The sequence below is a fragment of the Seriola lalandi genome, unplaced genomic scaffold, assembly GCF_002814215.2.
Source record: "Seriola lalandi dorsalis isolate HSWRI2012SDOR001 ecotype SW California unplaced genomic scaffold, Sedor1 jcf7180002054901, whole genome shotgun sequence".
NCBI lineage: Eukaryota > Metazoa > Chordata > Actinopteri > Carangiformes > Carangidae > Seriola > Seriola lalandi.
The window spans coordinates 3,241,451-3,257,509 of NW_019525453.1; the positions used below are offsets into that span (position 1 = coordinate 3,241,451).

General features: G+C 38.9%; 1 protein-coding gene across 1 annotated transcript in view; it reads right to left on the reverse strand.

Annotated features, from left to right (window-relative positions):
- Window positions 1-16,059, reverse strand: part of atad2b (ATPase family AAA domain containing 2B) — a 70,839-nt gene that overhangs the window by 22,270 nt on the left and 32,510 nt on the right. The gene's annotated exons all lie outside the window — the stretch shown is intronic.

Below are 16,059 nucleotides of genomic sequence, written 5' to 3' on the forward strand. Positions count from 1 at the left end.
GACATGTGCATATCTGTCCAAATATTTCTCTCAGGCAAAAACAATACAAAAGTTTCTAACGGTAAACAACTGAAAGCAATCCAAGATTTTAATTATAGATGAAATATATTTTCAAACTATTCCCTCTTTGAAAAGATACTGTAGACTAGAAAAAACTAATTTCCTCCTTCACATAGCTTGCAAGTTTACTGTATTTAAATCTGGACATTTGGCCTTCCTCTAAGAGTAACAAGCAGTGGGTGACAAAGACGACAAAGAAAGTACAAGAGAGACAGACAGAGACGGAGACAGCAGCACTGTTATATCATGGATGCTGGACACTAATGACAACAGATGGTGCTCAGGATTTTAAGAGGCAGTGGAAAACCAAAGCCTGCTCTCTGAGAGTGCAGTAAAAGTGTCACAACAAGCAAGCAAGAATACTAAATGCAGTGAAACTTCAAGGCATTTGCCTTCATTTACTGGTTTCCTGAAGCAGACACTGAAACTGCTTTCACACATGCCGTGAAATTCTGAACCTTTCTAGACATTACCCAGAGGAGCTGTATGCGAGAATGCAAATGTCCGAATCAGTTGAAATGGACACTAAACGGACTTTACACTCAGCTCTCTAGTGTATACCCTGTGCAATGTCCAACTGAGCCCATGTGTGAATAGAGCCGTGATTGTCCAGAGAATTCAGAGCAAGCAAGTGGGCGTGTTGATGTTCTTATCATTTCTCCTGCACACTATACCCAGGCGCCACCCCTCGCCTACACTAAATGGGAGTTTTTCCAGTAGGTGAGGTGATGAACAACCCCCAGTTGTGTGCTGCATGTGTGAAAAGGCAACTTTGGACAATGTCTGGACCTGAATCTCCAGACATTGTCATTGTTTCAAATACAGACCAGAGCAACAGAGTCAGAGAGAATGGAAAGACATAAAAAGAGTATGAAAGAGAAACACATAGGGACCACCACAAGTCAGTTTCCTCGGGACACGAGCATTTGATTCTGACAATGAGTGGCCTTATCATGGCCTGTCAGTGAGACATCCATCCTAACCCCAAAGGAAGCGATTGGTCTTGGCACCAAAAGGCCTTCACAACTTAATATCATCTGTTGAGTCCCGTCAGGCAGCTCTAACACGGCATAATTCTAAGTAACGCCAGGAAAAAAATTGTCATTGTCTCATAAAACAACTATCTCAAAAAGAAAAAAGAGATAACTTAAAAGATACTCTCTCTGGTGTGTGTGTGTGTGTGTGTGTGTGTGTGTGTGTGTGTGTGTGTGTGTGTGTGTGTGTGTGTGTGTGTGTGTGTGTGTGTGTGTGTGTGTGTGTGTGTGTGTGTGTGTAAATGAGCTCAACTATGGATAGAACCACTAGATCACAGTGGACTTATTAAAATCCATAAAGTCCAAGCCATTATAATTCTGTCAAGAGCCATTTGAATGATCTAAATCTACCAAAGTGGGATCTTATGCAGAATCAATAACGTATGCCAGCTTGGTTCTCAAAGGACTAAATGACCAGGACTCTTAAGTTATTCAAAGGAGATTATTCTGCACAGTGTAACTGAGCAGATCTTTTTTGCCTTAATACTAGAGAATCTCTATTGTGTCATATGTACTAGCACCACAAAATATGACTTGGCAAACTGACAAGAAATCATATAGGCCGATATGCCTGTGTCTTGCCTCTCAATTTATCCCTCTCCCCCAACACCTTTCTCCAGGGCTCATCTTTCCACTCTAAAGATGTAGTTATGTATGCATCAGAAGAAGGCAGAAAATGAAACATTATGTTAAAAACTTGTCAACAATGTGAAGGGAAAACGGGCAGAAAGACAATCATACGAACTGAAAGTTGTATTTTGTCTCCCAGAAAAACATGAAAAAAGGAGATTATTAGTCAACTGATGCTTGGTGATGGGCTCAGGACCCTCCTCTTTAGGAACTGTTCTCTAGAGATCCTCTTAATGACCAGCCACATATTTACTGTCAGCCACAACCAGCACACCAGACAGCCCAGAGGGGAATGAAGTACACTTGGTACCAGCTAATGCTGCACAATTATTGTAAAAAAACAGCAATTTACATGCATCTATGAAGTGGCAACATTTGGGTATATACTATATCTTATCACACACACTTTCAAGGACATTTCAATAGAGTGCCATAATTTCGCCCAGACCTCCTCTGTTGCTGCTCTTAACTCTCATTATGTTTCTCCTGTCAGTAAGAATTAAACTCTCCATCTTTCCCCGCTTATTTAAACTCACACTGGCATGTGCTGAAGTGCTGCCTTGAAATTTTCACTGCACTCTCATTCTATAATAATCCAAGTTTCCAAGTACTGCTATGGTTACGTATGTCATCAGGCTAGGGGACTAATGGATACCTTACAAAAACAGAGTTACTAGCATTTTGCATTTACAAGACAATGACAGCACCTCACAGGAAAGGATTACTGTTCTCCCACAAATATTCCACAAATATCTACATAGACTGGTATTTAAGACACTTAGAGGTAGGAGAGGAACTGGGCAGTATTCCCTGAAGAGGCGGCTACCAGAGCTGAAGGTTTAAAGAGACAATGAGACACATCCCCCTGCCAAGGCCCCCCACCACCAACCATCAAGCCCACAGTTTGTAATAGAGCCTCTCTCAAGTGGGTGCAGGGGCTGCTGGCAGAGTTAATTTTAAGGTGGGATACAGCTTTGGTTTTTGGTTCCTCCTGATCTGATCTGGAAGGAGGAGACAGCCGTAGGGTAAGCCATGGATCAGGCGGACAGCCTCATTCATCTTCAGGCATGACTGGCACATGGGATAGCTGCTCTGCTGAGGGAGGGAGTGAGGGAGGGACGGAGAACAGAGACGAAAACCTGCCAGGCATCCAGGATATTTCTGAGCCATCCTATCAATAGTGTGTGTGTGTGTGTGTGTGTGTGTGTGTGTGTGTGTGTGTGTGTGTGTGTGTGTGTGTGTGTGTGAGAGAGAGACAACCTTTTGTCATCTAGTTAGAATGCTCAGTTTTGCCAATTTGTTTATTTAACCTTCAGAATTTAGATTTCATTTATAAATGCCACACAATGTCCAGCAATTAGTCATAGCTTGGCTCTTTTCAATTTCAGCACAGAAAACATTACTTTTTACTCCCAAGTTATACAGTTGTGCTTTTTTAATATACTATGGCTAATCAAACTGTAAAGGCAAACGTCAGCATTATTCTGAAAAGTACACAATAAAAAAGAAGCATAGCAGCTAACTTTCAGCTGACCCTTCATTTGCCTTTTAACCTTTTGTGGATACATATTTTCCACAGACTTTTTTTACATAGACATACCAAACAAAAAACCCACAATTCCATGAAAGAGGGCTCGCAAGGGTCAGCTATCACCATCGGAGCTATGAAGCATACTCCTGAGGGATGAAAAGTTTAGACAGAATGGCAGCAAATGACTCGTCATAGTCAGCTATTAAATAATGCATGAAAGTTGTTAGAGCATGAACAGCCAACCACAGAGGGGAGATATGCTGATGGGGGAGGGAAGATGGGAAGGAGGAAGGGGAAAGAGAACCAGAGCACTTTGTAATAATTAAAAGTGCCTAACCCATACAAGATTCATGCAGTGGCAGAAATATTTCAAGCTGCCACCACACGTACTTGTCAGAACAGTGTATGTGCACAGCTTTTGAGAGCAAAAAGCCCCCGGAGATGAGTATCCAAACCGCCATACCAGCAAGTATTAAATAAATAAATCAGTCCAGTGACACTGATGGACAATTCAGAGGCATACTGGTAATGCCTTTGGGTGAAATTGTGAATCAGTGCCTCCAATTCACAGATTTCTTTATTTGATAATTCCTAGTATTGAGTAATCAGATCACAACTCATCAAAAGACAGCCATACCCAGTGCTGGAGAGAGGACAAAGGAAGGACCATTTCTGTAGAATAAAATTCAAAAACGGACAGCTTCTATACTGTGAAAAATTACGTTTTTTCTTCCACAGGTATACAAGGTCAGACAGATCCACTTGTCCGTACAATCCAGATACATTTTTATATACAGTTAATAGTAGGGCTATCCAAGGAAACTCTGAAGCACCCCATGCCCATAGCATTATGGAATATAGCTTAGACTTTTTCTTACTTTTATATCTTCCCAATACACACAAGCCCATAAAGGCAAGTGTATCAATCTCAGTTTAATTGATGATAGCTCTGTGGGCGCAATGCCACATCATCATTGATACTAACTCATACTTACTGTATAGCCCAAAGCTGGTTAAACAAATCTAGGCAATCAATCTAATCTGCCACTGCTCTTTGCTGAAATCATGTACAAGCAAAAACATACTGAAATGATTAACCTTGAAGTTTTACATGGGAGGAATGTTATCTCATAAAAGGAAAGTTTTCTGGAAATGCTCTGATTCGATTTCTTGCCAAGATTTAGATGAAAGGAGTGACACAACTCTTATGTCTGTATGCTACATATGAAAAGCTGGTTAGCTTAGCTCAGCACGAACATTAAAAGCAGGGGGAAACCGCTAGCCTAGCTATGTCAAAAGCTAACAAAATCCACCTACAAGCAGCAATGAAGTAAAAACAACTTGTTCAGGACCAGTGACTTCTTACAAGGGGAATTTGGGAAATTATTGATGGGATACCAGTACATTTCCCTTTAAGGTACAGTCCCAGAGCATACCAGAGCATAGCTCACCTGGTAGAGCAGGTATCACATATCGAGTCCTTACCGCAGCAGCCCTTTGCTGCATGTCATTCACCTCTCTCCCGTCTTTCCTGTCTACCTCTACTGTCACTAGTTAATAAAGCAGAAATGCCAAAAAAATCATTCAAATATTCAAATTAAATAAAGGCATCAAACTTCCCCATATTCCTACCAAACCACACAGAACTACTCAAGACTTAACTGAAATGCAATCATCTCATTGTGACCCGCCCACATATCTATTGGCAAACACATTGTCCATCTCAGTCCTCCATTTCCTCAGTGGAGTCATCATAAAATTAGTATTTGGCCGAGGTAACAGAGCTACAGCAGCATTCTGTGGACTCTAGGACCTAACCTAGAAACATATTGTAAAGAGGAAGTAATGAAGCTGAAACTTTTACTATCCTATCCCTTACAATCCTTACATTTTTTCAATTTTTTTTCCAGTTTACTGTGTGTGAAAATCAATATAATGACACATACAGTAATTAAATGCTATGAATTGGTGAGTACTTCTCTGGATATCAACACCAGACTAATACATTCAGTGTAAAATGGAACTGTAAAAACTCTAATACTACTAGACTATATAATAACCCAGGAGGCTGCTGTCTTGTGCAAATATTATTTTGGGCCAGTAGATGTGAGAAATATTTAAGAGTTTTACAAACTGAAAACTTTTCTTTATGAACAAACTTATATCATGATCATCTTGTGAATCGTATCACAAAGTATTGATTACAGATTTTTTTATTCCATGTTTCACAAATAATGTCAGTTCCATCTTAAAATGTGGCTAATTTATGTACAGGCATCAATGTTTCTCAGTGGCGCTGGTCTGGAGAGTCAGCAACTCTTTGGGCAGACTAACAGTCTACATTCACAGACACTCTGTCCTCTCCTAACCTGGACAGATGCTTTGTTGTTTACTAACCTACTTACTTCCTTACTGCTGCGTGTGTGCACACCATTTAAGAGAGTGAGTGTGTGTGTAGGGGCGTGGAGTGTGTGTTTCCATGGCAATGAACATTTTCTTTGCCTCCAGAGAATGCCTGCTCTCTAATTCTGCTCTCTGAATTCACATTTAGGACACTGGGCCAACACTTGGGTTCACTCTTGCTGGGAAATACAGTACAAGAATTTGGGACCAAAGGAAAACAAGTGCCTGAGAAAATATGTGAATATACAAATAGGGAATTGTCTGTGTGTATTCACATGTGTAATTGAATAACCATATGGTATTTGTGTGTGTATTAGTCACAGCTGATTTGAGATTCAAACCAGTCCGTGAATGAAGGCTATAGCTCTTAGGTTAGACTCGAGGCAGAAAAGGAACAAAGACTTACAACAAGACTCCAAATTGAGAAATATTACACTTCCAAATTTGAGGGGGAAAAATGGGGCACGGGACAGCATGTGAGATATGAGGGTCTCTTTTTGGCAATATATGAATGAGATTGTGTTTATACCTGGTACAAAGTTGGTTCAAGGGTAATGTTCTAATTTACATTTTTTTCTTTTATATTCCTTTAAAAGATATTCATATTTGAACCAATTATCTGTTTGACTGATTCTCTAAAACACAAAAAGAATACTGTGATGCAGCTTTAATGTGGTGTAAGCAGTCCTGCTCTAACAATCTTGAAAATGTTGAATGTGTCACCTGTGAAGCACGTATGCAATCTATGTAAATTTTTCCTGTATTTTGTAACTTTGCTATTGTTTTGGATTGCAGTATATTGTTGGAAGTGTAGTAATCCACTCTTTTAACTGGAGATGATCACACTCAGTTACTCATCTGTGGCCCTCCCAAGTCACTGTAACTAGCAGATTTAAGGAATGTTCCTGTATACATACGGTGTGTAAACAAACATACAGCTACTGTAAGCATAGTCCAAGGCACAACCCAGCAACCAACTCTACTTTTTGTCATCCTTGTTCATTGGAATCGACTGGAGTTGGGGCCTCAATCTTGTAACATTAATGAAATATTGATCGGTCTTGCTCTCATCACCTGCGACTGACAGGGAGGAGCTTGGAGTTGGGAGCTATGTTACAATCAGCACAATAGGCATTAACAAGAGGCATAGACCTTTACAAAACTTTACGCACATGCTGTTGATGTGAAATCCTGTTTAGTGTTTATAAAGAAGTAAACATTATAGTTATTTCTTACTTATCTTTCTATCTAATTATGCAAAAGTGTACTTTTAAACATGTTCTGGTAGTTTTCCCACCTGCTTTTTTCAAAATGAAGCATCATTCAGATGAGGAAAACTACCATTGTCCCCTTTTATCCAATGACAAAAGACTGCTTTTTCCACCTCTTATAATAAATGTGTATTTAAAGGTATACTGCATGTACAGTTTGTGGCATTATAAGGTACCCATTTGTGTTTATATTACTGTGATAATTCCAATAATATAGAAAATGGTATGACTGGTTCATAATAAAAAAGTTTTGTCAGGTCACGATATACTGGATTAATTCATTATGATATGCCAAGCAGACCAACTGCATTGACAAAACAAAATACTAATCATTACTTAACTATTCATAACTAGGCAGATAGAGGACATACTGCTCATCAGTGCACAACAGAATAACCAACACTATTTTAGCAATCAACAAACAAATTTAGTATCTTAAACTAAAACGTTAAAAGCCGAAGTTACTTAAGAACTGTTGTAAATTCATTTTGGGGTCAAAGCTTTGGTTTTAGAATATCAAATCCATCAATATCTGTATCTGTATATGATGACCAGCACCATACGACAAAGACATCCAACATGTGATATTTTTTTTATTAAATTTACTTTGGTTAAGCAAAAATAAAAGTGTCTGCATCTGTTTTAGACATTTCTCTTTTAGTTGGCACTTTTCATTAAAAAGGGAGAAGTTAAAGTTTGTGAACAAGGCTCAACGTGCACAAGTGCACTAACCTTAAAGACTCTAAATTGTGACAATGCTTTGGTTGTGCTGTTCTAAGCATAAACAACAAGAGCATATTTTCTATATTTTCCCAACTGTATCCCCCTCTGGGGATTTCAGCCATTTTTTCTCTATCTGAATTATTCTCTGAGCTGTAATTAACACAACACAAAGGCTGTATATCCCCGGCCATGACTGCTGAACAAATTCCAATTCAACGGTTCCTGATGACTTTAACTAAGTGAGTCATTTAAATTTTGTCTTTCAAAATGTGCACAGAAGACAGAATTTGTTGTTAAAGATGAAAAAAAAATAGGTCAAGAGAGGCACCCCTCTAAAGGTTAATATAACATAAATGATGAGAATGTATAATTAATGATTTTTTGCATGATGTCTTTGCTCTATTAAGCAAGCAACACTGCAGACAATCTACATATAATATCTATATATCAGGCTGGCATCAAGCCAAGCTAAATTGGACGCTGCTTTCATTCACTTGATCTAAGTTTATCTCTAGCATTAACTTAGCAATTCCTCAACAGTTTCCCACTACTGACATTTATCTAGGGCTGCGGCTAATGATTATTTTCATTGTCAATTAATTGGCATCACAATTTCCTAAAACCCCAAAATAATCAAATTACTATAACCAGGAAAAGGCTCACATTTGAGAATCTAGAACATTTTTACTTAAAAACATGACTAAAACCATTCACTGAGAGTGAAAATAGTGGCCAATTAATATGCTGTAGATCTACTTTATTAATCGACTAATTGCTGCAGCTTTAATATTTTATAGTTAGAAATATACAGATCTGTGTTTGTTTGCTTAATTTGTTTTTCATCTAAATATCATTCATCACTGAGAGATGCACCTAAGCAACAGCAGGTCCCACATTTGCTTGAGGAGTTTAACTATTGAGTAAGAGTGTATGCAGAGGAAAGGTGTGAAAAGAAAAATGAGAGATGACATGGGAAACACTGTTGTCTCTTGCTGCTTTCTTTGGCTCCCAAAGAGAGCTCCAAACCAAAGTGAGCCAGAAAGGCTGTCATGGTGAAGCAGGGCCTCGGGGTCTCCAGGTCATGAAAGGAAAACAGCCGTTTGTCACCTGATGTGACACTTTCCGCTGACACTTAATGAAATGTCCAGATCAATAAATGATCCCATCCTTGCTTCCTGAAATGAAGGAGATCAGTCACTTCCCTCAATTGCTGTGTCGCCCTTCTTATTTCCATCATTCACTCCCTTTCTCTCACATAAAGGCCTACATAGCCATAGCACCTTGCTTGCTTTTACACTCACTTAGCACATTAATAGGAACACCATACTAATACTAGGTAGGGCCTTGTTTGTCTCAATTCTTCATAGCATGGATTCCACAAGATGTTTGAAACATTCCTCTGACATTCTGCTTGATCAAATCACATCATTTCTGCAGATTTTTCAACAGCTGCACTCCTACCACATCCCAAAGGTGTTCTTTTGGATTCAGATGTGGTGACTGGGGAGTCCATCCAAGTACACTGAACTCACTGTCATGTTCAGGGAACTACATTAAGGCAACTTTTGCTTTGTGACATGGTTCATTATCATGCTGGAAGTAGCCATCAGAAGATGGTAAATTGTGGCCATGTTGGGAGGCACATTGTCAGCAACAATACTCAGACAGGCTGCGGCATTCAGACCATGACTGATTTGTATCAAGGGGCCCAAAGTGTGCCAAGAAAACATTTGCCACACCATTCCACCATGACCACCACCAGCCTGGACTGGTGACAACAGGTAGGTTGGGTTCGTGGCTTCATGCTGTTGAAGCCAACTTTGGCCCTACCATCTGCGTGCCTCAGCAGAAATCCAGATTCATCAGACCAGACTATGTTTCCCAGTCTTCAATTGTCCAGTGTTAGTGAGCCTGTGCCTACTGTAGCCTGAGATTTCTGTTCTTGCCTGACAGGAGTGGAACCAGACGTGGTCTTCTGTTGTCGTAGCCCATCCACCTCAGGGTTCGACATGTTGTGCTTTCTAAGTTGCTTTTCTGCTCACCACAGTTGCAAACAGTGGTTATCCGAGTTACTGTAGCCTTTCTGTCAGCTCCAACCAGTCTGGTTACTCTCCTCTGACCTCTCTCATCAACAAAGCTTTTCCATCCGCAGAACTGCTGCTCTCTGGATGTTTTTTGTTTTTCACACTATTTGGAGCAACTCTACAGACTATTGTGTGTGAAAATCCCAGGAGATCAGCAGTTTCAGAAATACTGAAACCAGCCCGTCAGGCACCAACAACCTAACTGAAGCTCCTGACCTGTATCTGCAGCGGTTTATATATTGCATTACAGTATAATACAGGTGTTCCTAATATTGTACCCAGTAAGTGCATGCTCCGAAACATTGTTTAAGTCTGAATACCTAAGATGTAAATTCACATACCCTTATTAAATAAGTATGTAGGGTGGTGTGTGGTAAAAAAAACTAAATTGGTGAATTTACCGTGGTTGGAGATGCAACAACAAAGGATGATATTTGTCAGGTCACACCAGTGGCAAATGACATCTAACATAATCTCTTCCAATGCTATCATATAGGATTGTGCTACAGTGTGTGTATTTTAAATTAAAGAATCTTTTAACTTAAACGGATGGATGAATCCTGCATAATCCCCAACTTGATTTGCAAAAAGTTTATCTTTTTCAAACTAATAACTTATCACATCAAAAATAATAGAAACAATAATTTTGGTTTTAAATCAGAATTTGGAATATGTGTCACTACAGCCATTTCACAGAGCTGCAAGACTTCTCTGAGGTAGCACTTGATGGAGGAGGAACTGAAGACATTCAGGCAGAGCATGTGTCTCTTTTCTGTCCTTCTCTTCTCTACTGCTCAGTAAATGGCCAGTGGGATGACGGCGCCTGTGGTGCCCTCTTCTCAGAAGACAGATATGCCCTAATGCACCAGCAGCTCCAAGTACTGCTGAAGATGTCAGCCTATGCACACATGTACAGTACATACAAAACAGGGTATGAAAACCTTCTGGGGGAAAGGTTTGTAACCTCCAGAAAAAACATGCATAGAGACAAAGTGCAAGGCAGGAGTGAGAAGGTGAAGAGCTGTGCATGGTTTGACTCATTTTGACTGAGAAGCATAACAATGTGTACTGTTACTGTGTACAATTAAACACTAGAGTTGTGTATTGAATATTATGAACAAATTTTACTATAAGATCTTTCTTGAGATCATTGTTAGTGCTCAAGGTGGATAAATTCACCAAAACCATATTGAATCCTTTATCTTTCCTCCTTTTGGGTAGAAGTTGTACTTCATTTCATTTTATCTGTTGCAATAAGCAACCACAATTAGAACCTGTAATGCAGTAACAGCTCCAGTTTTGTTTCCATATAAAAAGAATAGTATGGTAAAAGGTGCTACTTTGTTCACATGTTGGGAATTGGAGGTTTATTACCAGAAGCAGTAAGTGCTTATTGTGTGACTAGAAAAAAATAGAGGTCCCATATGGGATCATATTGTTACTACTATGCTACAGGTGACAAGGCTATACTCTCTAGCCTTGAAACCAGAACAATCGGCAAACTCATGTTTATTCACTCTCACAAATGCGAATTGGTCTGGCAATGTCAGGCTACATACTCTGCTGAACGACAAAAGCCATGATCTGCAAGCATATCACATTCACTGCGAAGGATAGCCATTGTACTTTGTCAGAAGTCATACACTTGCTAAATTGATTAGATTAGATACCAATTAGATACCATGTGAGTCTGTTGAGGGATTCCGGTGGGCACAGATGTATAATAATAGGACTCGGCAGAAAGGGATATTAAATTAAACACTGTTTACACAGGGATTCTTTGTTCTACATAGACACCTTACTGAATCGTTTCTTTCCTTTAAAGATTCATTGACTTATTATATTGTGGGAAAATAAATTCAAATTGGGTCACTTTCAGTCACATGCATGATGTTATAATGTCACACCAAATTACTAATAAGAACAGTGAGTAATTATTTGCTCAAACTAAAAATTTAGCTCCACATTTCCGTGCCCCAAATTTCCTGACAAGCATTTGCTCCTCAGTGGTAAGGCTAAAACAAAGTCTGCTTTCTTACATGATTAAGCTGGGCTTTATCCTCTAGATAGTCTCCCAATCACTTATCCATCTAGGTTTTTCACGACATTTGCTGCTACTGTATTTGTTAACTTTCCAAAAGTGATATTCAAGTTGAGACAATGGTCCCCTGCTGTTATGAACAGCATCAAGGGATAATGCTGTGTTATGATTGCTGATCACTGTCGCATTTGAGATGGATTGCTATGCTCACAAATGAGAACTGAGGGCCCACCTTGGATCCTGACAAAATTTGCTGCTCCATCATTCAGAATAAGGGCTAGTTTATGCTAAAATAATGCACTATGTCAGAATTCATATTTATAGCTAGTCCAAACAGCAGTCCAAATTTAGTGTGAAAAGCCAGCCATCATAGAGAAGAAGATGTGATATGGTTTAAATATGGGGATAACGGCACACATTTTCAGTCAGTCTCTCCTGGAAAGCATATATGATAATGTTGCACTCTTTTGTGGACACAGAAAGTGCCACAAGTAGTTGTGTAACAAATGAAAAAAAAAAAAAGAGAGAGCATGTTCAAATCCAGCTTCCTCTCTTCACTCATGTGGACATCCCACTCAAAAGTCGCATTTCAACCAAAAACCTTTTAGTTAGGTTTCTGAAGCCACTCACCTTCCAACAAGTAGTTCTGACTGAGTATACAGCCGCCTTAACGGTGTTGACTTTCTGCAGAATTAAAGTTCACCCTTCAACAGTTTTGCTCCAGTACATCACATATGCTTTGTTATTTGGTAAAACATAAAACTGTTTAAATTGTTTTGCATCTCCTTGAGAGAAAAATGGGGTCTAGGTTTAGCTGCATGGTAGAGTCTTCACTAACTATTGGCAGTTATTCCAGACAGTGTCTAGACTAAAGCTTATCTTAACTCAAACTGCCCTGTGGTGTAGCTGGTGTTGGAGGGTTAGTATTGATTGCACCCAGCTTCTGCTTTGGCTGATCCAACAATTCTGCCTATAAACATGGCCTAGGACCAAAATAAAACTTGAATTAACATTTATTCTCAATAAAAATGTGTTTTATTGAGCTTGTGAGCTGTCTAGCTGAAATAAAGTGAGTCTGCAAGTTCAGGCAGGCAATTCAAGTGGTACTGTGCTCTAGATCTGCTAATCTGTCAGCTAAGTTCTTGCGACTGCCATTACCAACTGAATGGTCTATTTAGGTGTCGGACTGAGTTGCTCTTTCATAACCACCATTTGTGCTGCCAGTGCTTTCTGTGCATTCAGGCACCACCACTATCCCTGTATTCACATAGGAAGCTGTTACATTTTTTTTTTTCATTGCTCCTGCCTTAGGATTGTTTTTGCAATAACTACTACCTTAGTGAAGCAGATACTGTTTGACTCGAGCTTAATGAAATCTTTACACCTATTCTCAATTAAAAATAAATAAATGAATAAATAAAACATTCTACTTCAAATAAGATAGGTTAGTCTGACAAGTGGATTACACTGTGCAAAAACAATTTACAATGTCATTAAAACTATCAGTGACTAAAACTATAAAGAATATAGTATATATCAGTTATTCTGATTTATTATTTCTATGACACCAAAATAAATAGATGAGTGACAGAGTATCAATAAGTAGATAATTATCATATCAACATCTATGTATGAACACATTCTTCCCTTTCAAGTTAGGGGCAGCACTTCTGCAAGATTCTCTGAGGCAAGTTCATATATTCAGTCTTCCCACACTTATCTTACAATTACATTTTAAAACTTTCATAACTTCAAACCAATTTTCCATGACAAGAAAAGTGTATTGTAATATTGTAGATAATTTGATTCACTGTAGCTCAGAGATTTCTGAAATCCATCTTTCCTAACATGCAAATCCTAAATTTAATTAGCAATTTCAAAAAACAATAAGTAAAAGCACGATGTGAACAAAAGCATTCTACATTTTTTTTTTTTTACCATAAATAAATATTCTTCAGGGACTGTACAACAGTAAATCAGTTGCACATTCAAGACAGTACAAGTCTGGTACAGTCAAATATAAAAGGTGTGCAGTAAATATCATAATTAATTAAATCATCAAGTTCATAATTTTTATTTTGTTGAGACCATTAGAGTGATGGCAGTTCAACTCCATGTTAATTTTTGATGATTTGCTTTGTGGTGATATTGGATTGGTTTGCATTTTTGAGGTGTCCATGCATATACGAATATAATTTAGTTAATGACTGATGAAGAAGGCATTCATCAAAGAATAAAAAATGTAGTTTAACTCGAAGTCACTGAAAACATGATCACACTAACATGCCTCAGTGTAATAGCTTTCTTACACTCCTAAACAACACACCTACTTGAGGAAACTATGTCCTTAATCAAACAGAAAGAGAACTGAAGTTCAGTGAAGAAGAGAACAATTTACAACCACTTGTCCCTGACCCAGACCTCAGAGAAGCATGAGGGTGCCACAACAACAAAGGGGAGACTTGATTCATAAAACAATTAAAAGCTCTTACTAAAATGTGCCTTGTTAACGCTGTATATACATGGGACCATAAGTCACTGACATGTCACAGATAAGATGGCTTGATAAATAACAATGAACTATTCATGGGTCTGACTGGGCCACTGGGGAGCTGATGAGTTACATAACTGTCCTTGACTCTTATGATGTGTCATAATAAGTGGTTAGCTGGAAAGGGGCAGCTGTGTTGAGAGAAAATGCATCTCATTTCTGGGTTTAATGGAGATGTGGCAATTAGCCTGGATAAGTGCGAATCTAGGAGTAATCTGATGTAATTAAAAACCCAGTCGGTGCACATTCCTATTCTTATGGTGGTCTAATGTGACTCATGTCGCTTAATGTGGCCATCTCTTAAAGAGTCCCCAGAGATGTGAGCATGGATGGCTGAGTTTGTGTTTAGAAAAGTTAATCTCCACCACAGAACACGCAGACATTAGCGTATCTGTTATTCTGGGAAAGAAGATGTAGCAGTGTCAAATTCAGTACCAATAAGCACCAAACTGAAGGAATAATACCAAAACTACTTAAGTGAAGATTTCTAAAGCACGCATACACAAAATACACAAAACAACAACACAAATCTCAGAGAATAGTGATTAGTGTGATCTCTCCATTGGCATTCTCAGTGTATGACGGGTGAAACATTTTGAATTAGATAACCAGTAACCGAATCTTCAAAACATCACTGCATTCACATGCTAACCCTGATAAACAAGGTGCCCACATTACAAAGAGGTGGATCTTATTGGGGAACAGATACCAGTTCACTTTCCATCAAGCAGGGTTTGAGAAGTGCATAAAGTCCAAAAGATAATCTGGATCTCACCAGCAAATCCATAAGTAATTCCAACTAATCAAGTACTAATGCATCATTTTGTTTGTTCAATTTGTTCCAGTCAACTTATCAGAACCATGCAGAGAGAGGCAATACACCCCATTAGGCTACCTGGCGTTTACTAGCTTCTGATGTTTACTGAAATTGACTGATTGACTGCACTATGGTAAAAACAATGAGAGTGAAAGCCCAGGAGGCCTTGTATAATTTTCTGTCTATAGTACAGCCTAAATGCTGAGATTCTGGGCTTCTCTTTAATGTTGGAGAGATATATATAAAATCTAGCATTACTGTCTCACAAATGTATGCCTCTGCCAACCAGGCAAGTGGCAGGAAATATCACCACAATATCCCCTCCCTGTGTTACTGTGTTGAATAATGGCCAAAAGTGTTTTTTTGCAGAACATTATGATGTCACAGTGAAGCTGACCTTTTACTATTTGGATATAAAATGTCATCACTTCATGATTTTATCCTATTAGACATTTGTGTTAAATTGTGTCATAATTAGTGTATGAATTCTTGATTGTTATGGCCAAAGATGTATTTGTGAGGTCACAGTCACCTTAACCTTTAACTTTGGACCACCAACTTCTAATCAGTTCCTCCTCGAGTTGAAGTGAATGTTCGTGCCACATACAATGAAATTCCCTCTGGGCGTCTATATATCGCACTGACAACAACGCGAGGTTACCATGACCTTGACCTTTGGTCTTTGCCAACTAAAATCTAAACAGTTCATCATTGATTCCAAGTGAACCTTAGTAACACCTTAAGGGAATGTCTTCAAGAATGGAATGGACGGACAGGCTACTCGAAATCATAATGCCTCTGGCCACAGCTTTCGCCAGCACAGAGACATACCCTTCATTATGGAAAGCACAGTACCAGATCGACTTCAACTGGAAAGCCAGGACAACCAATCCTATGTGAAAATCCAAACCTGT